Raw genomic sequence first — 26416 nt, 5'->3', positions numbered from 1 at the left:
AATAGATGTGTTGATGTCAAACATGTCACGGAATCCTTTGATCGAAGGTCAATGATGCAACCTATCGTCCAAGGCGAGAAACCTGCCATTGAGGCATGCAGATCCCAAGGTACTGACGATTTCTAGATCATCTTTCTAGATAATGAGCTGAAGTCGATAGAAAGCAATCCATCATAGGCAAGCCCACAACACGAAATCATAGATCAAGTTCGAAGAAATATAGTTGCAAGGACTGAATCAGGGATGGTCAAGATGGATGACAAATATTTTGCAGATGAATGGTTTATTTGCACTGACCTCTTGAACACATAACGACACTGCAGATGGTTTGGTGACAATTGACCCAAAGCTAATACCCAGAAACAGGCTGAAGACTTTCAATATGGTTTGATTAACTGTTAGGCAAAGGATTTCCCAACCCAGGTGAACAAAAAGTGTCGTGTTCAAGAGTGGTTAAATGTTTTTCTGAGACATAAAGTATGACAAACAGGTTCATTTTTCTCTCTTTTCCCCCGCCATTTCTGGCAAGTACTTCTTTATTTTTGACAAGCTTGAGGAGGATAACATTTGCTTGATTATAAGCTCATCCTTCAGATGAGTCCAACTTAGTTTAAAATTTGAACCCTAATAAGGAGTGGTTCGTTCCTATTTGTAATTGAACAGGGCCTTTACTGTTAAATTTTAACGAGTCCAGTATAGGAGAAACTCGGCGTTTTTCAATTTTAGGGAGTCAGAAGAAAAACTTAAGAAAACTCCATGGTTGTCCTTTTTCGTAAATTTGTGTCTCCCAAGCCCGAAAAAGTATAAAATAATACTTGAGAGAACTGCTTGACCATTACGATCAAGGATTACTTTTCATCATTAGTGTCTCTGATCCGAAAAAGTAAAAAAGCGACCAAAGACACATCGTTTTATAACCAATATCGAATTTGAAACGACAAAAATCCGGCAATCTTTTCATGTTTATACGGTCAGAAAAGAGCTGTAAGTGGACCGTCTTTTTAATTCCGTTTTAACGAGCTTAAAAAGAAAAACTCGACAATCTTTTCATATTTTAGGAGTCAGAAAAGAGCTTAAAGATGACTCTAATGTTTTTGTTGAAAATGATCAATTTTGCCTGAAAAATCCGATATTCTGCACAAAAACTCAAACATTACTCATACCTGTTTTAAAATAAATAAAAATGCATCAAAAGTTACCTCTTTAAAGTGAAAAATAAACAAATTAAAAATTCATTTATTCAAAAAAGCTTATAAAAAGGGCTTTTGTAAATTCATTTTTACCGTTTGACTTCAGAGTGAGAAAGAGAGCTTTTGGGTAAGAAACTTCCTGTGAAGATTGCGGAAAATCCGTCCGTTGGAATCGAACACCGTCACCTCCAGGTAATCCACATCACTTTACTCTTGCATTTCAACCGTTTGAATTTTGTTTTTAGGTTTTTATTTTGATTTTTAGGAAGAATTTTGTTTAAAAGTCCGCTCGCGGGGGTCCGCAGGCGCAACATGTGAAACTTGCGGACCCTGACTTTTTCCTACACAGGAAAGAGCCAGGGGCCCGCACCTGCTGTTCGAGCAGAGTGTGGACCTACGCACTGTCTCTAACTAGAGAGTGCGGTCCCCGCGGCATAGGTTTTATAATTCCAAATTCTTCAATTTCCGCCCAAAAACTTTGATTTAAAATGTTTTAATCCGCCTTTTCTTTCAATGTAGGGTATACACCATGCTTAGCTGGCGGGAACGGGAGCACGAGGATGTGGACCTCGCCGCAATTAATCATCAACCTTCGATAGATGCATTGAAGGCATGCGGGTTATTTAAATTCTGGGCCATACCTGGCATGAGGGCCCAAGTAGACTTTTTGTAGTGGCTGGTGGACAGGTGGAATGTACAGGACCAGTGTTTCATTATTGGTGGCCACCAGCTCGAAATGGAGCCAGAGGACATTTAATTTTTGACTGGTTTGCCCAAGAGAGGTGAACAATTGACTCTATTTGGGACTAGGCCAGGTGGCCAGTCTGTCGATAGCCTCCGGCTAGAGTTTTGTAACGACCAAACCAAGGACAAAGGGATTGATATCAAAACCATCTCCTGTCCTGAACTCAAAGTGATTGCATTTACTGTCACCAGACTCTGTGGAAGCACAGCACTACATATGGCCACCGGATCCCAAATGCGGATGGCAGTAGATTGTTTTCGAGGCACCGTCTTCAACTGGTGCGAAGCTGTGTTGGCTAATGTAAAAGGCCAACTGACTAGAGCAAAGAACGGACAACTGAAAAACTTTGGATATGGTTTCTTAGTTGTGAGCTTTGGTCTAGAGAGGGTTCCAATGTTGGTCCCACAACATCTTTCCGTTGAAGCTGGACTTCCCTGAGAGCCCAAGCTGATGCGTTGGGTTGTAGTTATGGCCCGTCATCCTGAGGAGGGTTCAGAGATTGTTCGATTTCCTCCTGAGTATTTTCATTGGTTGGAATTTTTTTTTTTCGTGATTCAGGATTTTCCTTATGCTGGGATGGATTATCGTGGTGACCCAGACATGGCTCTTCCACCAGGAGAGCAATGGGATGACTCAGGTAAAATCATTTTCAACATTTTCTAATTTAATTTTTTTTTTGTTTTTAAATCGTCCCAAAATTGATAGTAAAAAGTTTCGAATGTAGATGTAGGTCCACGACGACCAGCCACTCTCTAGCCCTATGAGAGGAAACAGCCAGCTGCAGCAGCACCAGCCCCACGAGACGAATCTACAGAGACCCTAGCCAAATTGGAAAACCATCTAGAGCGCTTGACATCAGATATTCTAGAGACTAGCATAGATGACATTCCTCTTAGGCTACAACGCTATGTGATTGGGGTCCCAGGACCTTTTAGGAGGTTCCTTTGTAGGGTGGCCCGTACAGTGGTTTCTTATCGTGATCATCACCAGTGATAGGATGATCACCTGTTGTAGACTCATATGACATTTTTGTTTTTTGTACTATCATTTTTGCCGATCATAAGGTGTTTTTCAACCTATGATCGAAGACGATGTATATTTGACACACTCCTATGCTATGCTATATCACTATTACTGGCTATCTTGTAAAACATGTTATGAAATGTTTTTAAATTTACTATTTGATTATTGCAAATGTCTACTTAACATTCGAAAAGCAATTGCATCTGCTAATGTATTTAAATATCTTGGAATATGCTGATATTCAATATAGTCAAATTCACGTTCCAAGAGATGAAATCTCAAAAATAATCTTAATAACATTGGATTTCTAATGGCATAAACTCTATTAAGCTGCAATACAACGAGTTCAGAATCTAACCTCACAATCAAACTCTGAATCCCAAATGAGATGGATTCAGATAATAACTCAATCACTGCACTATACTCTGCAATGTTGTTCGTTGTTTGACTGAGGCTTACCCCATGCATAGATACCAACTCATCAGAGGGTGAATAGATAACCCAAGCTGCGGAAGAAATGTTCCATGTATTACGACAAGCACCATCAGCGAAACCAATGTATGTTTGAAGAGACGTCGACATCTGCAATATCAAGAGTAAAATCAAGATAAGCAGGAATAATGACAAAAACACTCTCTAAACTAAGCACACTTTTCTAATCTAAAACACACCAGCTAGAAAGAAAACTAATCTAACTAAAATTTCCACACCCAAATTTAAGCATAATATCTTTTCAGGTAAAGACCATTTCTGGGTTTACCTAAAGAGACACCATCAAAATCTACCAATTCATAGGCCCCTTTTGCCAGCTTTCGTTTGACAACATAAGGACCATGCCACATGGGTACGAATTTTCTAGCACTTAACTTATCATTTGCTTGATCGTACAGTAAGACTAGGTCTCCTTCCGAAAAATTACGAGGTGTAACATTTCGACCGTACTGAGCTTTAATACATTTGGCATGAGTTTTGATTGCTAGTGCAACATCATGTCAATTCTCATCTAGCTGAGCCAAGTACAACAAATGTTTCTCCTCTTTGGAAGTGTCTGGAAGTAATTCTATGGCCATTTGCAATGACGGGATTTCGCATTCAATGGGTAACACAACTTCCAAACCGTAAAATAGTTGGAAAGGAGTGAAACCAGTTGATGTTTTTACTGAGGTTCGATATGCCCAAAGCACTGAAAATAACATGTTATGCCAGTTCGACCTATGAATCCCAATGATTCGTCGGATCATAATGACTAGAACTTTGTTGATGGCTTCAACCAGACCATTAGCCTGTGGGTAATATGGAGTAGAACTATCGTGACGCAAGCCAAGTTGATCTGTTAGTTCAGTCATCATAATGTTTCGAAAATGACGCCCATGATCAGTGGTAATCGCTTGTGGAACACCGAATCTAATAATTATATGATTGAAAACGAAAATTGCAGTAGTTTTTCCATCTGCCGAAAATGTAGGCATTGCCTCGGCCCACTTGGTAAAACAATCTACCACAAGGATGATATACGCATGCCCCCCGACCGAGTGATGGTTACATGTAATAAAATCGATACCCCATTTCGCAAAAGGACCAACAAAAATTATAGGGTGGAGAGGAGCAGGTGGAGCACACATCTTTCGATAAAAAATTTGGCAGTTGTGGCATTTTCGGACCGCGTCAATACAATCTTTAAACAAAGACGGCTAGAAATAGCCAGCGCGCAATATCTTTTGGGCTGTGGAAAACCCAGACATATGACCACCACATGCTCCAGAGTGACAGTCATTTAGAACCCTTTCAGCTTCTTCATGAGTTAAACAACGTTGGAAAACAGAATCCACCCCACGACGATAAAGTGTATCTCCAATAATTTTGTATTGTTGGGATTAGAATCGTATTTTCTGACGCTGAGATCTTGAAATTTTAGGCCGAAAGGATTGGGTTTGGAGATAAACTATGATATCTCCATACCATGGATCAAGAGTGCTGATAAGAAACAAGGATTCGTCCACAATGGGCTCTTCCGCCACAGTTTCAGTATCAGCACGCGGGAAGTCACACATCAACTCCGCAAAAACTAAAGATTTCTTTGACTTAGATTTTTCAAACTCCAAGTCAAATTCCTGTAGGATAACAATCCATTTGGAATACTTGCCCCCTAGCAATTGTTTGGTCAAAATATAGATCATAGGGTTATAGTCGGTCATTACAGTGGTTTTGCGTAGTAAAATGTAATGACGAAATTTTTGGATAGCTTGAACAGCTGCCAAGGCCAATTTCTCCACATGCGAATATTTTAGCTCAGTCAGATTTAAGGTTCGACTAAGGTAGTAAATCACGTGTTCAATACCGAATTCATCTTCCTGAACTAACATCATTCCGATGGTGGAATGAGAGGCGGCGAGATATAAGAAGTAGTCTTGGTTGTAGTTGGGAGGATGCAATAACGGTGCATGGGTCAACGCGTGTTTTAGTGCATCAAAAGATTTGTCAGCTATCTCATCCCAAAAGAATGGAGTATTCTGTTTCAACAACCTGGTAAAACCCTTTGTTATCTCGATGTAGTTAGGAATGAAACGACGTAAAAACTTTGCTTTCCCTTGCAAATTTTGGAGTTGGCGAAGAGTCGAAGGAGGAGGCAATTTGACAATAGCTTCAACCTTCGAGGGATCAACACGAATGCCGGCTTTCGAAACAACAAATCCTAGTAAACGACCCGTTTCTATACAGAAAACACATTTGTGTGGATTAAACCTAATTCGATAATGCCTACATCTCATAAAGATTACTCGTAAATGAATGAGATGATCATCTCTACGTAATGAATGAGCAGGCAAATCATCAAGATAAGGTTGCACAATGTGCTTGATGTCATGAAACGTGTAAGACATAGCTCTTTGAAAAGTTGCTCCAACGTTCTTTAGCCCAAAAGGTAATTTGCAATAAGCAAATGTCCTCGATGGACAAATGAAAGCCGTTTTTGGTTGATCAGCAGGTAGAATGTTGATTTGATTGTAACCAGAAAAACCATCCATAAAGGAGAATATTTCACTGCCGGCACAGTCATCAATGATTTGATCGATATAGGGAGTTGGATAATTGTCTTTTGGACAGGCTCAATTGATATCCCTATAATCGATACATATTCTTATTGTTCCTTTCTTTTTGTTAACAGGAACAATATTCGATACCCAATTCGTTAAGGGAATTGGATAAATGAAACCTGCTTTAAGTAATTTTTCAACTTCTGCTTTAATAGCAGCAACTTTTCGCAGGTGGATCTGACGCAAATGTTTCCGGACGGGTTTAGCATCCGGGTAAGTTTTGATTTCATGAACAACAATTTCTGGATCAATTCCTGGCATTTCCTCATATGACCAGGCAAACACGTCTCGGAATTCTTGAAATAGGGCCTTATATGTTTGAAGTTCATTTTCCGTACAAGAGGCACCTATATGAATGTTTTCAACAATTCCAGGTTTAACTAAAATGTCAATAGGAACTGTTCGAGAAATATTTCCCAAATTTAACTCAGAATCAAGATTTTGCAATGGATTCTGTGGTTCCTTGACATAATTAGTCGTAAAAATAGATGAAAAATCATTTTCAAAATGATCAATCTCAGGTAAGAACGAAGATCTATGATGAAGATCTTCCCATGGTAAATCATCAACAGACAAGATTTCACGGATCTGCTCATCAGTATGAACAAGTTCGAAAAAAGTTGTTGAATCTGAGTTTGATGTTGAAAGTGATTCTTCATGGACCACATTCATTAGGTCAATTTCGGTTGAAGAAGGATCGGAAAACGACTGTACAGCCTGATACACAATTTCATAGGGACTCAAAGGCATAGCATCACCAAATGAATCCATCTCAGATTCGGAAGGTACGATCCAAGGATCATCATAAACAATAGTGTCTGATGAAATCATATGAATGGTTGTAGTAGAAGGCGATACGTTAGGAGGAGGAAAGGAAAAAGTTCCTAGTAAACTAGAATCTTTAACTAATCCTACTCCAGCATCCTTATAAGGGATAGTTGTTTTGTCGACATGCTGGATACTTTCAGAAGAGGCTGGGTCAAATGAAAAGTAAGTTCGCTGGTCTATAGTTACGATCTTTCCATTATGAGGAAACTTTATAAGCCGAAAGACCAATGAAACAACAGCAGTCATAGTGTAAGACCAACTACGACGCAAGAGAAGGTTGTAATCTAGAGGGGCATCAACCACCTCCACAACTAGATTAACAGTTTTGCCTTCAACCCCTATAGGTAAATCCTGTAGAATGCCAAAAGGATGGAACCCATGGCCATCAAAAGCCTTTAGAATCATCGGGGGTTGATTGAGTGTAGGAGAACCAAGCAATCTCCAACACTGGATCGACATAATACACGTTGAAGCTCCCTCATCAATCACAGTCCTATAGCAAGGTCTGTTTTTTACTAACACTGGAATCTGGAAAGCCATTTGATGAGGTAAGAGAGGTGTATTATTTTCTAAATCGAAGATTATAAGATTCGAGTCCTGAATATCAACAGCTCCTATAGCCGACAATAGCAATTTACGTTGTGCTGGACATGATTACAGAACCTAAAAAGCCGACATTACTGAAAGTGAAATGGCTAAATCTTCAACAATGTTATAGTTCTGAGCAGCTCTCGCATGTGGATTGAAAGCTGACTTTCGAAGTATACCCTTAGCGGACGGTTTGATTACTAAGTCTCGGTTAGGTTTCTCGATCTGTAGCAGATCGGAACCAGGAGTTGAAGTTGATGGGTTCGAATTAGAAGATTCTGCTTCCTTACCACCAACAAGACTTTTACTTCCATAATCTTGCGATCATGTCGCAATCCTAACATGGGACATCATCATTATGGGTTCTTCTGAGGCATTTGAGGAAGAACCTATCATCTTACTATCTTGACTAGGAAAAGGATCCTTCAAGACAGCAGGCGTTTGAGAACCTTTAACGATTTTCGCAACCTCAACGCGATGAGGGCAGTCTCTTGTAAAATGCTCTTCGTCACAAATGAGACAAGGATAACGAGGTTTACGTTTCTCATCAGTAGATTCCATTTTATCTGGTTTCTCTTTCGAATTTTTATCTGATTTATTTTTCTTCTTCCCCTTCTTCTTACCGCCGGATTTTGATTTGGCCGTAGATGACTCTACGACATGAATATTGGCAGAAATTTCAGCGGAAGAATCTCTTGTCGGGGAATCTGGTAAAGTTATAATAGGAGAAGAATTCTTGGAAGATTTCTTCTTACTTTTGGTGTTAACTGAACCAATCATTCCGTCAGCGGCATGAGACCCTGAAGGAGCTGCAGCTATTTTTTTTTTTTAGGAAGGTCGGGGATTTTCTCGTGTAAAGTACCCGACTGCGTATAAACGAGGTCAAGGTACTGAGATTGAGCAATTACTTGCTCTTTAGTAACAACTCCTGCCTTAGCTACATCCTCAGTGATTTTAGGTAATAATGATTTAACAAACCATTCTGCTAAGATTTGATCTGGAATAAAAACTTTCACTAAACGTCATCGACGTCTCCATTCATGAATGTGATCTGAAATATAAGTGGACGTTGACTGTTTTAATGAAGTTAATAATTCCGTGCCATTGTCATATCTGACAGGAAACTGAAAATGAGTTAAGAATGAAGTAGCTAGCTGACTAAAGTTATAAAAAGTGGCTCGCGGTAACTCAATGTACCACTTGGCCGCAAGACCAATCAGAGTGCGTTGAAAAAGACGTAAACAAATTGAATCATCTGAAATAGAGTTAGATGCACACCAGAGGTGATAAGTCATCACATGGTTTGACGGATCCTCTCCTGATTTACCTTCAAACTTTGGGATATCACTGGGCAACTTATTCGGAATTGGCGGCCAAAACGTAAGATAATTTATCGGATCGTTCGTAAGGTGTGACAGATCAGGCAAGTCCAAAGTTGCAATGAACTGTAACTGACGATTAGGGTCTCGAAAACCATGGGTCATGAGACCAACCCCAGGAGGAGGATATCCAGGATAACTTGGAATTGGAATTGCATTTGGGATATTATATCCTCCCGAAAACCAGGATTAATCGGACCGTACTGGGGTTGTTGAGGTTGCTGATAAGTATATCTAGGGTACGGTTGATACTGATAGACTAGGTTCTGCACAGCAGGATCGAATTGGTACTGTCCCTGGTATGGTTGATAAGTAAATTGAGGTTGACTTGTGACAACCGTACTTGGACGAGGTTGTCCTACAGGCATTTGAACCGAAGTCTGAATTGTAGGTCTAGACTGAGGTAAAGATGCTTGAGGAGTTGATGCAGGAACAGTAGAAACTGGAGCTGCCGATACTCCAGAAGTAGGTGGGGTAGATGGAATAGATGTTGCAGCAGTTGCAGCAGTCGTTTGAGGCAGAGTTCAAGGCAAACTAGGCCCAGGATGAGAAACTACACCAGGTGCAGAAGTTTGAATAGTAGGCTGGACAGGTTGCTGGGTTGAACCAGAAACCAAGGGTTGTCTAGATTGAGATGAAAACTGCACAATAGGTTGCAAGATCTGTTGAGATTGAGATGGATCCCACACTATGTTCATTCTGAGGTACGGACCCATAGAAGGTTAAGCATATTGAGGACCATACCGAGTTGAGGGTAGGGTTGATAATTCAAAGGTAAATTTCCAGCTCCTTGGACAAATGATTGACCTGAAGGTGGTTGGAAACCTTGGGTTGGGTACCGACCTTGAGGTTGATAACCTTGAGGCACGTACTGAAACTGGGGTTGACCTTGAGGCATATATTGATACTGGGGTTGACCTTGAGGTACGTACTGAGTCTGGGGTTGACCTTGAGGAATGTACTGTCCCGAAGGTATGTACTGTCCTTGAGGTTGCCCCCTAGGCAATAACTGGGTACCTTGAGGTTGCCCCCCAGGCGATAATTGAGGACCTTGAGGTTGCCCCCCAGGCGATAACTGACTACCTTGAGGCTGCGGATTTGGAATGGTACCTGACATCATAAGAATATCTTCTACACTCAACGGCTTAGTTCCGTTATTACCAGTTAATAACCCTTGTTCAACAGGTTGAGGAGATGCTCCCGAAAAAGTACCAGTAAGTGACTGATACCCAGAAGGAACAGAAGGACCGCCATATAAAAATGTTTTTGGAGATTGAGAAAACATGGATGACTGTCTTGACATATTTAAAGGAGGATAATAACCTCTAGGTATTGGATGAAAAGGAATGCGAGGTGGTGAAAAAATTAGTCCCGGGTTTTCTAGAAAATTGGTCAATGAAAGATACCAAGCGTCCCTCCTAGGTGGACTGTAAAAGATCGATTCACACTCCCTAAGTTCTATAGTTGGTTGATTTTCAGGGATAGATATACCTTCTTCCGGAGTAACAAGTTCTTTAATAGCAATGAGTCCAGAAGGAAGATTTTGGGTAATGATTCTTCCTACCTTGGGTGAACCAGGACCACTGGAAATTGGAGAGGCAAATCCTGATGATGGAGTAGCAGTAGGTTTAGTTTTAGGTTCAGAAATTTTAGGTTCCTCAGCTAATTCACTAGTAGAAGAAAAACTACCAGTAACTTCGGAAAATGAAATAGGTTCAATAATATACTCTGGTGCTTGAACTTGATAATCAAGATGCACAACTAAAGAAGATTCTCCTTCTTCTAGTGACCCAACTCTACTATCACTAGGAGTTACAAGAGCTCGTAGCCCTTCAAGCTGGCTTGGTGAAAACTCAGGAGGTTGGCCCCGAAGTCTACGAGACTGCCTCGGTAATTCAGCCACGATTAAATATTTTAATTACTTCACACGCAAACAAAGAAAAATCTCAATGAAAACCACCTAAAGTCTCTAAAGAACCAAACAATTTGAAGCACATGCCTAAAGAATCTAGGAGTTCAAACCACACACAAATAGTAACTTTCCGTACCGAAAACACTAGTTGGTGATGAAATCCAACGTTGCAGAATTCAATACAGAAATGGCGGTTGGAACAGTTACCCCGACAACCTGCTTAATGAAACAGACTGGCACAAGTTTCTCCACTAAACCGTCTCGAGTGAAGAGAACCCCCCAGAGAGTCCAAGTGAGTCTAGTCGACGTCTGCTCTAGGTACAGTGGGATCTTCCCTCCACTGTCACCTTAGGAAAGAATCCTATAGATTATGGTCACTATGGTTACCAACAGAAACAAATATACCTGGGGGAACAGTCTGTGATCCGATACACACGCAAGGGCAGAGTAGCAAAGCTCAATCCCCTTGAAGGCTCCTTGACATAATCCAAGTTTTACCAACAAGTGACCCCAGGCTCCTCGACAATGGTTAATCCGAGGTTTACCGTTTTTAATACGTGTATATCTGCTATTGTTCCCAATGAGGAAGGATTGATTACCCCACTGGTTCGGATATGACCTCGTGCTTGACTCCTTTAAGAGGAGCTTCCCAGAGCATAGATGTAACAATTGGAATTTATCTCCTACCGTAAGATACAGCTACTTGTTTGTTTTACTATCTTGGAGAGTTAATAAATCCCTACTCCAAGATACTAGCCTAAGCTATGTTGGTGATAAAGAGCCCTAGAAATAAAAATATTGCTAGATAGATTTTACTTTAAGCGTTATTTTTTTATGGTTATTTCTTAAGTCAAAAGGTGTGGAGATGAAACTTTATGGTGTGAAGACTCGACTCCAAAACACTAAAAATGCACCTAAGATGATAAAAAATCCTTTTTATTCAATGAATTTCTAGCTAAAGAAAGAGTTGAGAATGCAATTGCTTGAAAAACAAATCTTTCCTTAAGAAAAACTTTTTTGTCTTTTTCAATAAACTCAAAAATGAGACTACTAATTATGCTCACGAAAAAATATCCCTTTCTTTTCAACACTCAAATACTACAAAAACAAACTTTTTAAAAGAGATTTTTTTTAATTTCTAGAACACACTCAAAACTATTAAAAATCTAATCTTGAGATCTATAAATTCTAAAAATCTAATTGAAGTAAAAGCTTACAAAATTTCTTTTCGAGGATGTTTCACCCCTGTGAGCATCACCCGATGCAATGAGTGCTAAGTGAACTATTCAAAAATCATGAGAAATTAGTCAGTTACGACTACCTCTCATGGAAATGGTCATACGTTTGAATGACTTACTTAACGCAGCTGAATCCCAAAATGATATCTAATATAATGCACTGCGTAAATCCCCATACTTAAATTCAAAAAAGAGTCAAGGGATCTCTACTTGAATGGTTCATGAGGCACAATACTTGCTAAGGTTTTGCAAATGGGGTAGCAAGCTAAGTGGGCTTGATTGTGGAAAAACTCCACAGTTAAGCGCGCTTGAGCCAGAGGAGTTCTGGGATGGGTGACCTCCTGGGAAGTCCTGGTTACCGGGTGCAAGCCCCGGAAGTGATGATTGATGCTATGTGATTCGTTCTCCACATTTCACTAGTTTCAATCCCACTTCTTCACCCCTGTGAGCATCACCCGATGCAATGAGTGCTAAGTGAACTATTCAAAAATCATGAGAAATTAGTCAGTTACGACTACCTCTCATGGAAATGGTCATACGTTTGAATGACTTACTTAACGCAGTTGAATCCCAAAATGATATCTAATGTTTTACTTAGTTATCAGCAAACTTGAGATCTATAAATTCTAAAAATCTAATTGAAGTAAAAGCTTACAAAATTTCTTTTCGAGGATGTTTTACTTAGTTATCAGCAAACTAAGGACTAATTTGTTCAGAATAACAAATTAATCAAAAAACAACCAGCTTTATGTTTTCTTTTTAAAAATGAAATCCAAAACTTTTAAAACAAGTTCTTTCGAAGCTTCGCAGAGAGAAAAACGAGATGTATTCCTCACCAAAGGAAGATTTTACAAATCGGTTAGACTCATAAAGAAGATCAGCAAAAACCAGGGTGATCTGAGGTTTCTAAGGCTTCTAAGCTCTGAGTTACTACAAAGACCAAACGAAAATCAAGCCAGGCACACAAAACTTCTAGAAATTCACCTAAAACCTAAATGCCAATGGAATTCACCTACAAAAAATTTCTGACAAGACACGTGCAGACCTGGGCAGAGGCTAAAACAGATAAAAAAACCCTAAGCTTAACTGAATGAAAAGATTTTAAGTTTTTCAAAATTTGACAGGGTCCGCAGGCTCCCAGTATAACCAGGTGCGGTACCGCTCTGTGTGGTAAAACAACAATGTGGGGATGTCCGCACTGTGTTACAACCAGAACGTGCGGTCCTCTTCCAAAAGCGTGAAAAACAAAAAACAATTCAAAATCTAAAGAAGCTACCCAATCCCACACACATCAAGCAAAAACCAGAAACAAAGAAAAAGTTTCTCAAGTCAAAGTAAAAGCAAAGGTAAAAACCAAAAATTCAAGTCCCCAGTGGAGTCGCCATTTTGTCGGGCGGATAAATCATTCTTGCGGACAAGACCGATCTCCCTAGTATCTAATGATATCTAGTGACAAGCAAAACAAGCAAATTCTATCTTTCTCAAAATATTGCGATTTATAAATAAAAGCCAAGAGATGTTTTAGACCCTACCTCAAGTCCAATGCCAGTTTGTGGAAGCCATGCTCCGTTCGTCCAAATGAGCTCCCGTTTAAAGAACCTGTAAACACAAATAGGCACACATCAAATAACACCTGCATAGCCAATATAATAAACCATATTCATCATGATGATCAAGGAATTCATGAAATAAACCACATAAGACAGTTTATTGAGAAAAATGAACTTGATTGTATTAACTTTAAACAAAGAAGAACTTTACAACCTTGGTGCCTTGATGTTGTACAAGCTCCTCCCAGGGTCCAGCAAGAATCTCCTCTACTTTGACAAGCTTCACTCTCTTCCCAATGAAGCCAAAAGGTATGTAATCTCTCCTCTCAAGCTCAATTAGGAAGTCTAAATTCCAACAACATTTACCCTAAAAAATATTCAGCTTTTAACCTCTCTAGCAACCAGCCCAATGCCTCATTTTATAGTGCAAAGGAAGGAAGTTACCAGGTCCACCTTCAAAGGGATAGAGTCCTCCTTCAAAGGGATAAGCTCCTCTCATCAAGGGGTTAGCTCCTTTAGTTATGGGATGCATGAACCACCTAGGAGCGAAATTGCCACCTCAAGATTCCTTATAGAAGCGTCCAGAATTAACCCAAAGTGAGTTTTTAATAATAAACTTGCGCCTTTTTGACTTTTACAGGGGTCTGCACCCATTCCTTTAGAGACAGAGTGGGCAGGTCCGCAGGTAACATGACCAAGAGGTGCGGGACCACAGGTAATGCTAAGAGAAAGTGTGGAACCAGAGTTTTAGATATTTTCAAAGACTTTCTCTCATTTTTAAGGCTTGACATGCAGAGATGAGGTTTAAGACTTGCAAAGGAGGACAGTATGAGTGGTGATAGACTCACACTGACTGCAAAAAGTCATGGTGACAATATTTTGTGTAACACTTGGCCAGTCTTGTGTCCGTCTTCTTTGTGCTTGGTTGTAACTTTTGGCCAATGAAGTCTTGGCAAAAAATATGATCCATATGTGAGGAAATTTTTGGTCAAACCATGAACCCGTGTCCAATCTGGGAAACCTCATTCCTATACTCAGTTTTCTGCTTTGTGTGTTCAATCTTATCCAACTAGTAGAAATGGAGAAGGGGAAAATCTAAACGAGCAAACCTAAATTAGAGCCCTTACATGCTTCTCTAAAGGAACAACCTCTTCTGCTCTCAATGAGTCGAGATCCCTCTTCCTCCCTAAAAATAAATAAATGCCTATGCACAGTCCTCTTACAAAAGAAAATAACAAAGGCGAAAGAAGAGAAAGGCTTCCTGCGTAGAGAGGTGAAGCAAGAAACTCCATCGGGGTATTGTCTAGGCTCGCTGGCAATGGAGAAATGTTTGTGTTCTTCCGTGACTCCACTGAGGTACTATCCAGGCTTGCTGGCAATGGAGAAACACCAAAGATAAAACATATACTCTGAAAATCTTAAGCTCGTGAGCCAAATCACCCTTCCCGCTTTGAAAACTGTGATCTGGATGAATTTTATGTTGTGGTCAACTGAGTTGATACAAGGTGAATTGTGTCTGTCCACGAGGTAAGTGGAGAAGCCAAAATGATCTTCACAATGATTCAATACTCCCAGAAAGGCCATGGCCCTGCACTAAAAATGAACCAAAATAAAGAAGCTAGTATTCAACCAGTGTATCGCCAAGTGTTGTAGCGGCTGCAACATCCTCCAAAATTTTGGCTTGCATCCAAATTTTGGAGCCTTCCTTGGTTTTTCCTTTGATGGTTGCAAACACTTGAGCTCACCCCATGAGCTCTCGTGAAGTCTTTTCACCTTTTTTCTTGTTTGACCAATGGTCGTCTTTCGACATGTTGATTGCTTTGTCATGCTTGTGATCTTATTGTGGTGAGTTTCAAGATCTGTATATGTTTGTTTGGGTTGTTTTCACTATGTGAACATACGTCGTAATCACACACAAAGTTGTAAGCACTATCACACAAGTGTCATCACATTTGTCCGAAGGTCTATCATAAGTGTCACACTTGTCGCTCTCAACTCCAAGACAATCTCACTAAGGGTATGTTTTGTCTCATTGTCATGGTGGTCTATGTTGTCATTTCATTGAGTATGCTAAGTGTATGTTCATAATGTCAATCTACACAAGTTTGCTTGCTTTCGACACTTAGTCATTTTCCTGAAAATTTGCCCGACCAGAAAACTCTCTCCCACCGGACCCTGACTGCGCTGCACTGTGCAGTCTCAACCCTCAGTGACCTTGATCTACTACCCCGAATTTCACAATGCTCAAGGTTGTCTTCTAGGTCAGCTGCATTGTGTAATCTCGGAGGTGAGAAGCCTGTCTTCCTCCCAGAATGGCGTAGAAACAACCTCCCTGTCCAACTGAACTGCACATTTCTCAAGAACAATCATCAACCCTCCTCCTTGCCCACCGGAAGCCTGCACTTCTATGATACCTAGGTCTGCACTATTCTCCAAATTTGCGCAGACATGCCCAGATGGTCATCTGTTGCCTTGCTTTGCATTGTTCCTAAAAATTGCGCAGAACTTCCCAAATTACCCTTGCAGCTTTGCTCTGCCTTGCCTCCAGAAATTGTGCAAACATGTCTGGTAGTTCCCCTGCTACCTATCTTGCACTGTTCCCAGAAATTGCATAGTCATGTTCAGCAAGTCCCTCTATAGCACTGCTTTGTCTTCCCTCTGGAAATTGTGCAGTCATGGCCAGAAGTCTCTCTGCAGCCCTGCTCTATCCTCCCTTTGGAAACTGTGCAGAACTTCCCAATAGTCCCTCTATATCCCGCTCTGTCTTTCCTCTGAAAACTGCACAAAATCTACCTCCCTCAGGATCCCAACTTGCAGTTGACATTGGTGACTCTCACTACGCAATCCTGCCTCCTAATGATCACTATGTAGATTTTCCCCACAGTGCAGGTTGTCATCCCGGAATGCCTCATTCTAGCCTGAGCTGTGCTCTGCGCTTTCTCAGTGAGTTGTCATCTCTCCTAGTCACCCAGAACATGAGAACAATGCATCATGCTAGACTAGGAGGTTTTGGATTTGATGTGATCCCATCATGAGTGAATTTCAGGAACAAGGACACTGGTAAATCATGGCGAGATGACGAATGGAATGAAGGAGCGCAAATGCTAGAAGACTTACTTGCAGCTGGACGATCGTACCAAGCATATCAAGCAATAAGCAAAAGGAACACATGCATTAAGCCATCAAGCAAGACCAAGACCATCGAAGACCCCGTAGAACTATGCCATGCTGAGGAGAATGCAAAGCACACCAAGAGTACATCCATCACTCAACAGCGCAACAAGTTGACATGGACACCACAGTCAGCCAATACGTGTTAGTAGTGTCATGTCGAGTTGTGTCATGAGCTGTCTTAGCCACATCACCATTATGGGCCATATATGTTGTAACTAAATGTAATGTAAAGTGAAGTCCAATGGACGCACACAGAAGTCAAAGAGTCATGTCAGTTGAAAATTCATGGGAAGTTGAATAGTCATGAGGGTAGTCTAAGAGTCACCTTAGCTCCTCCCACATAGCCTTGAGAGTCTGTAGTCTGTTCTTTGAGGAGCGAGGAGTGGCTCCAATGTCCCACTAATGGGATTAGTGATGTATGGTGTACCAATGTGTCTTGGGACTTTTGCTTAATTCAGAAGCCTGTTTCAAGTCAGTACGTTTTCACACATGTTTTGTAGATGTTTGTAAGACTACTCTTTAAACATTTGTAATGCATGTTTTCTTAACCTGCACTAAGATAGTTGAACTACTTTGGTTATTTTAGTACTTACATTGTTGAAGATGTGTTGTATCATTTGTCGCTATTGTCTCATCCGTGTGTACTACTCCACAAGACATTAGACAAACCATTCTTGTTTTCTTGGTTATAACAACTATCACCTCCGTGTGGACTACTGTATTGGATGGTGTACATGTTTTCCCCTGCACTTTGGTTTTAACAACTGCTGCATCCGTTGTGGACTACTTCGCTGGATGTTGGTCAAACCCTTGTTGTTTCATGTGTGTCTCTCCCTGGGTGGTACCACTACCTCGCATCTAGAGGCTCACTTTTACCCTCTCCTTTATATTAAGAGAACTTGGAAACAAGTTACATTATGCACTCACTGGGCATACTCACCTCGCTTTTTGAAGATACAAGCATACCACTCTCATGTGCTGGACAACAAGAGCTAAGGAAAATCTCTAAGATAATGGCAACCGGGCCATCATACCGGATGGGACTCCTACACCAAACAGTGTGGGGTCTAGTTGGGACTTCATACCGGGGAGATCCCTTGAATGCTGGCGGGTCCAACACCGTCAATAGAACTCTACATTATGAACAAATAATAACCAGTAAATACAAGATCATTTCATAATTTCTCTGATACAAATGCTTAGGATTTTGATAGTACGTATTATTAAGAGCTGTAAAGATGCTTGATAGTCGAATCTTTGTTGAAAAAATATGATGGTTAATTTCATTTAAATGTGAACTGACACCCAATGTAGACGTTAACTGCACTAAATTTGATTACTCTTAATTACTTGTGTTAATGATTAACATTAATGTTTCTCCAATGCCATCTTGTTGAGTGTATATGTGAATTTCATTTAAAATGGTGTGTCCCTATGATGAGTTGTTCTAGCCCATGCCAAAACGACATGTGTCAACTGGAAAGGATCCGTACTCATGGTTCCTTCCTCACAATTCTAATAAAATGCATCGTACCAGAGTTTTTAATAACCAGGGTAGAACTTTAGTTAGAACTTTATAGAACTAGAACAACGATTGAATTTTGGTAACAAAGCTTCTAAAATCACATAGAATGGGAAATTCAGAAAGCTGAGTATTATGGAAATTGTTTGTATTTTGTGTCGATTCACAAAATCAAATTACCAACAATTCACGGTAGAATTCTCATCAGAGAGCAAAGTTTTAGGGAGAGAGCATAATCACAACTTCTAAATGATACACTATGGATACATGACTTGAGCATGATGTGGATTTTGTACTCCATGTCACACCTCATGGTCTGTACTGCCACATGTCACCTATTTTCCCAAAATCAGTGTGCATAAATCATGTATTGCAATTGTCATGTGTCGATGTTTTCGAGTGTCATGCCATCATTTTGCACATTATTCTTGCCACAATGACTATTGCTAGTTCAACTTAATTAAAAGGTGTAAAGGGCTACATCGTTCAACTATTTAATAGCATTTACTCTCAAGCATTGAATATTTTGTAAACAAATAAACAAATTGTACAAGCTTTTGTACTCCACATGGCACCCCAAGGTCTATACTACCACTTGTCACCTATTTTACGCAAATCAATTTGCATACATCGTGTATTGCAACTACCATGTGTCTCGATTTTCAAGTGTCATGTCATCATTCTGCACAGTATGCTTGCCATAGTGGCTATTGCCAAATTAGTGTAACTAAAAGGTTCAAATGGCTACATTGTTCACTTGTTTAATAGCATTTACTCTTAAGCATTGAATAAATTGTAAACAAATAAAGAAGGTGCAGAGGGATCGATAACCAGTATATGTCGTAGCCGATTACGAATAATGACAAAGGATACATTTCAATAACTTCCAAAAGAGGTAGGGACTATGCTGCTATGCAACTATCACACTTGTTAAATAAATAAGTGGCTTTTAATCATGTTTTGACTATAATTTTCTCTACAAAGACTCTCTCCACACCTTATCCAAACTTGTTTCTCACACACATTTATGCACACTAGCTCAATGCCTTTGTCAACGAACTCGATTTATGGCAGAGAGTTAAAACAACAACAACTATAATGACACCACAACAACTTTGCAAACTGTCACTGGTCACAACCTTAGAACAACAACTGAAAACATATTGCAAGGGCTCACGATGGTAACAACAATGGCTAGCAGTGGTGGCTACAACTCGACTAGCTAACAATGACAACGACTCAACAACAATATGAAAAATTCTTTAATGCTTTTATCCAAACCTCACACTCAAATTTTCTCCTCCACACTCTTCATGATCTGAAATTCAAAGTACTATTTGCGGTGCAGAGCTCTACACTATGTGAAGAGGCTTAAGCCATCTCTACACTATGTGAAGAGGCTTAATTCATCTCTATATGCTTAGGCCTCTGACTCGGGCATTGCATTGCATTGCATATCCTTCTCATCATTAAATAGATTTTACATAAATTAGAATAATCTAGAATTGTTTCATATTAATCTCTTCGAAAAATATTTAAAATTTGCCTAAATTTCTAAAAATATACGAGATTTATACTAATTTTATAACAATATTTTGATTAACAATATCTAAAAATATTTTCCTAAAAATAATAAAAATGGTAACTAAATATCTAATGATCGATCCAATACGAAGAAAGAATGTCTCGATTTTCCCCTTTGAGGTTTCATTATATTTGCCGATAAAATAGTGACAACTCGGGGCCGCTTTTCACATGGTCTCCTGTCTTTCCTCGGACTTGTAATTCTTTGCAGCTGAACTTTCAACGCTGACGTGCGTTGTGGCGTGCTGGATACAAAAAACAACCGTAAAATTTCAAAACGAGTCGATCGATTATTATGTTGTCTTTTGATAATGTTTTTATTTTAATACAAATTATATTATATCTTTAACAATTATTATATTTAATTAAAAATAACTCAATTGTACGTGGAAAGTGGCAATAGCAAATGTAGAGAAAATTTTGAATTATGCTATATGAATTGAATAGAAGGATATGTTGATCCGTGGTGGTCCACACCACAAGAAAGTCGGTATAGCTATTCTCTATGAACATGTACCATGAAGCTATGACAGGAAAGAAAGTGTGAATGGGGAATGGGCACAAATCATGAATAACGGGAAACTAAAGAAAGTGCGAAAAAGACGTGTCTTCCTGAAAGTGTGGATGGGGAGTGGGCACTTACGAATTAAATATTTCTAGTTGTATTTTTGTGTTTGTTTACGAGAAATAATTGAATTAAAAAAAAAAATGTGAAGAAATCATGAATAGTGGGAAATCAGGATTGGAAATAAGTAGTTTGTTATAGGGTATTAATTGAGTGGAGGTTTTATATGCTTATTATTCGATTTTGGTCTTGGCAAAATCCAACGGTGGGTATATACAACCGTCGTTCATTTAATGGCTTATAGTATGTTGTATATGTGTTGCGGGAAATCAATGGGAAATTAAAGAAAGTGTGAAAAAGACCTTTGTTGGATTGTGGTAATGGGGGGTAGGGACGTAAGAATTTAATATTGGTTGTTGCATTTTCAAAGTTCATGTCTGTTGTGGCGTGATTTGTACAACTGGATGGAAAGTAAGCGTGGAAAACTGGTGGTATAAGAAAGTGTGAAAAAGACGTTTGTCGGATTGTGGGAATGACGTAAGAATTTAAAACTAGTTGCTGCATTTTCAAAGTTCATGTCCGTTGTGGTGTGATTTGTACAACTAGATGGAAAGTAAGCATGAAAAATTGGTGGTATAAGAAAGTGTGAAAAAGATGTTTGTCAGATTGTGGGAATGGGGAGTGGGGACGTAAGAATTTAATATTGGTCGCTGCATTTTCAAAGTTCATGTCCATTCTAGCGTGATTTGTACAACTGGATGGAAAGTACGTGTACAACTAGATGGAAAGTAAGTGTGAAAAACTGGTGGTATAAGAAAGTGTGAAAAAGACTTTGTTGGATTGTTGGAATGGGGAGTGGGGATGTAAGAATTTAATACTAGTTGCTGCATTTTCAAAGTCCATGTCCATTGTGGTGTGATCTGTACAACTGGATGGAAAGTAAGCGTGAAAAACTGGTGGTATAAGAAAGTGTGAAAAAGACGTTTGTCGGATTGTGGGAATGGGGAGTGGGGACGTAAGAATTTAAAACTGGTTGCTACATTTTCAAAGTTCATGTCCGTTGTGGTGTGATTTGTACAACTGGATGGAAAGTAAGCGTGAAAAATTGGTCGTATAAGAAAGTGTGAAAAATACGTTTGTCAGATTGTGGGAATGGGGAGTGGGGATGTAAGAATTTAATATTAGTTGCTACATTTTCAAAGTTCATGTTTGTTGTGGCATGATTTGTACAATTGGATGGAAAGTAAGTGTGAAAAATTGGTGGTATAAGAAAGTGTGAAAAAGACATTTGTCGGATTGTTGGAATGGGGAGTGGGGACGTACTGGTTGCTGCATTTTCAAAGTTCATGTCCATTGTGGCATGATTTGTACAACTGGATGGAAAGTATTTGTACAACTAGATGGAAAGTAAGCGTGAAAAACTGGTGGTATAAGAAAGTGTGAAAAAGACGTTTGTCCGATTGTTGGAATGGGGAGTTGGGACGTAAGAATTTAATACTGGTTGCTACATTTTCAAATTCCATGTCCATTGTGGCATGATTTGTACAACTTGATAGAAAGTAAGCGTGAAAAACTGGTGGTATAAGAAAGTGTGAAAAAGACGTTTGTCGGATTGTGGGAATGGGGAGTGGGGATGTAAGAATTTAAAACTAGTTGCTTCATTTTCAAAGTTCATGTCGGTTGTGGTGTGATTTGTACAACTAGATGGAAAGTAAGCATGAAAAACTGGTGGTATAACAAAGTGTGAAAAAGACGTTTGTCAGATTGTGGGAATGGGGAGTGGGGACGTAAGAATTTAATATTGGTTGCTGCATTTTCAAAGTTCATGTCTGTTCTGGCATGATTTGTACAACTGGATGGAAAGTAAGCGTGAAAACACTATTGGTATGTCCCATTAATTAGTGAGAAGCATGGTTGGATTTCTGTGTTGTTACTCGATTAGAAAAATATATTTTTCCATTTTGCAATTTTAATATGTAATTATATTTATGATATGTTCAACTTAAAAGATGTTGGCAGTTATTATTTAGTTATATTCCTAATATGTTTCAATTCAAAGTAGTAAAACAAATTCAATTATATATAAAAAGTGGTATAGTGATCCTAATTATAATATATAAAGAAAGTGTGAAATTTTAGGCCGTGGATGGCATAAAAAGCAGATCTCAAAAAAAAACAAAAAATCTATTGAGATGTATTGAGATGTTGTGGGGTAGGAATTGAATAAAAGCCAATATGGAAAACAAAGATGTGTTGTGTTGTGGTAATAAATTAATTAAAAGTAGATATTTAAAGGATGATGCGCTGATTTGGGGTATGAATCCAAGATTTCAAATTTTCTTTTATTCCATTCATAGTTTATGGTCAAGAAAATTTTCTCACTTTCCTATATGTATATATTTAGCTTTAGAAATGATTCAACATGGTTCTAGAGGGACCAATTCTCTTCAAGTGCAAACCTCTTTTACAATGCAAAATTTGGGAAAAGACATTGCATCTTTCTCTCTCTATATAATTTTTATTGCTTAAATTTTATTTTTTAATGTTATATAGAGTTTATAACTAAAACTTGTAAATCCCAAAAAAAATTATTGGCCTTGAGGGAAAATTGACAAAAAATATACCTAAAAAATAACCACAACGTAAAATAATTTGACTACTTCAAACATTTTATACATAAAATTTTATCTAGTATTCCAAAGATTTTTTAGAATGTTGAATTCATTTATACCTCCAAAAACACATTTTAAATGGTAAAAATCCATGATCTTGCTAAACTTTTCATTATTAAATTTAAAGAAAAACATTAAAAGCTCCCAATAGTTTTTGGCCGTGGTGGGCTCAAATTTCTAGGGACATGCTCTACTTGGTGAAAATTGTGAAAAAATCCATATAAACGAGTTTTACTAGGTAGTCACATAAGAGGAAGGAAACTTTTAACTATGAATGGAATAAAAGGAAAACTTTGAATTTTTTTTTTATTAAATTCATAACCCATATTGATGTAGGGGCATCTCATGTTTTTATTTTATGTAATTATTTAAGTAGGAAAATCTAGAATTTTCTAGATTTTATGAATAATTCTAGAATTTGCTAGAGATTAGATAGTTTGGATAGATTCCTAAAATCGAGAGGATTACTCCCAACTTCCTCCAAATATCCAGGAAGAAATTTCCAGAAATTCGAGAAATTTCTTCCTCTAAAATAAATAGCCATGTACATCAATTGGAAAGCTAAGTTTTATGTGTGATTTGATTTAATAAAGTATACAATGTATTTCTGGTTTTGTTCTTGCACCACATATCATCTTCCACATATTTTCTTATATTTTTTCCTTATATTTTCTTTAATTCCATTTATCCTCGCAGCCAATAATTTATCTGCACTTTCTTTATATCATTATTGTGGTTATTAAATTTCACGTTTTATATAGAATTAAACTTTTTTGAATTACGTGCGATGACATCTTTTCATTCATGCCCCAGAGCATCTCAACACATCTTTTTTATCATAACTCTTTTATTCATATCCACAAGTAGGCATTTCTGTGTTGGAAATAATACTGAGAGGGGGGTGAATCAGTATTATCAGATCAATTATTTAATTTCCCAAACTGATTTATATACGCTACTTCAGCTAAGTGAACTAGCGTGTACATGCGACTGTACTTAAAGCAACCAGCGTATATGCAGAGAACTTTTGATTTAGACAGTTTATCATGTATTGAACTTTAACCAGTATATCAGAGATGCAGCAGAATAAAGCATCACACATAAGAAACACACATGAACACCAAGATATAAGGTGGAAACCCAATGTGGGTAAAAACCACTTGCTGCTGTCGTCTATGTCTTCTTTTAATAATAAGAAAATTTGTTTACAATCTTTTACTGGTGCAGACTCATACCAGTACGCAGGCACCCACCTGCAGAAGGCTACAACCTTCTCTCATTCTCCAGCTACTACTGGAAGGGAGCTACAACCCCTTAGCTCTTGTACTAACCAATATGTTTACTAGTACGTAGGTGCCAGCCTACAGAAAACTCTACTCTTCTACCAGGGACCACGTTTCATGAATTTTCAGACTGGATACTCCTAGAACACAACACCACAATCTGAAGGCCACGTTTCATTCAATTTTCATACTGGACCCATCAATAACATCATAACTGCAATACAATCATCAAGTACATATGCATCAACCAATCACTGAAACTCAATCACCATAACTTGAATCTGATCATTCAGAACACTGTCACCAGAACCCAAAGCAAAACCTAGAACTCTACAATAGCAAACAGAAACAACTGAAACATACTTCATAAGGTATACGCTACTTCCATGTGTCGAACCAGTGTGTATACGCGCTTTTATCAAAGCCAACCAGTGTACACATCTGTAAATATTAATTCATAATTTTGTAGCTATTCTAGACTTCAGTTATACCCAGATCATAACATTTATAGAATAACACATGCATCAGTATTCAGATCTAGACTATACATGATCAAACCATATAATGATAATTCATTTCAAGTCTTAAGATCTTGATCCATCATTAGATCTTATCCCTCATCAATTTCTAAGGTTCATCCTTGGTTCAGATCAAGCAAAGCACCATAAACCAATAACCTGCATAGTAGATCTCACACTTCATCAGATATTCGATACTTGCACCCCTTGGCCTAATGATCTTCTCCTCCTTATATAGTTTTAGGCCTTTCTCAATACCATGGATCAAAACCACTTAGGATTAATACCTTGGACCAAATTCCTAGGGTCAATACCTCAGACCAAATACCTTGGACCAACACGATGGATCAAAATACCTTGGACCAAATACCTCGGACCAAAAACTTAGTTTTCTAACATATACGCACTTTTTCTTTAATGAAAGTGTGTGTGTACATATACGCTACTTGTGTTCAGTGAACCTGCATGTATACACAACTTGGTCAAGGTGAACCTACGTATACCTCTCTTTCTTCATTCTCTGTAATCTGATCTATAATTCTTTGTTGTTGACATGTTGCACCATGATCTTTCATTTGAGTAAGTTGTCATCAAGGACAACACCTGTATCATAATGCCAACAATCTCCCCCTTTGGACTTGATGGCAACAACAACACCAAGTCACTCTCCCCCTTTGACATCAAGGGCAAAGGGTGGACCAAGATAATTTCTCCCTTTGACATACATTATGTTGGTCATGCTCCCCCTGAGTACATGTTGAAATCTCTGATTGAGCTTCCCTTTTGTACATGCTAAGATGCACTGAAACTGTCCATGCTCTTCCTGAATAAAGTAGAGTTTGCAAAGAATTTTTTTCTAAAAGAATAACATGACTATATAACTCAACTATGTGAGGATGACCTTCCTATCACTAATGACTCATACATACATCCATCTCCCAACCGAGTGGGGATATACCAAATTTGACTCATCCACCCAACCAAGTGGGGATATACCAATTGTTTATACAAGACAGAAATAAGAAATATTGCATCATCCATCCCATGTGTTATCACTCAGGTTGTCCCTGAAGGTTAAGAAAGGGATACGGCCGAGGTAACCACAAACCAACTTTTGACTGCAGGTTCTAGCCAACCCGCTGTCAGAGAGGGCTCTCTCTTTTAGATTTAGCTTTGTTTGAAAGGATTTTAGGCTAGGTCTTGGGTTCAGGGGGTTCTTTGTTTTGTTTTGGTGGGAAAACTGACACTTTCAGGTAGAGAGGCAGAGTATAGTCTAAGGGTCTCGAACCATTGGGCGTGGAGTCGAGGAGAGAAATGTTGTTAAGTTTCCTTAATAATAGTGAGGGAACATGGAGCAAGATAACTGAGGTTTGAAGCAATATTCAGATTTAAGGGATGAACTGAATGCTAAAGAAAGAGAGGCAGTTAAGAATCTCTCCAACAGATTAGCAGAGAAAATAACAGGGCGCTACCTAGGGGCAGTTAAGAATCCCTAGATAATTGGCCAACACAGGTGAATTGGGGTAAACATGAGCTGGGAGGAATTCAATGTT

Source organism: Pinus tabuliformis, chromosome 4_2 (genome assembly GCF_031772625.1).
Source record: "Pinus tabuliformis cultivar Carrire ecotype Pingquan chromosome 4_2, CPIR1, whole genome shotgun sequence".
In the NCBI taxonomy this organism is placed as follows: Eukaryota; Viridiplantae; Streptophyta; class Pinopsida; order Pinales; family Pinaceae; genus Pinus; species Pinus tabuliformis.
The sequence above is the reverse complement of the archived record's forward strand: the minus strand, read 5'-3'. Positions refer to the sequence as shown.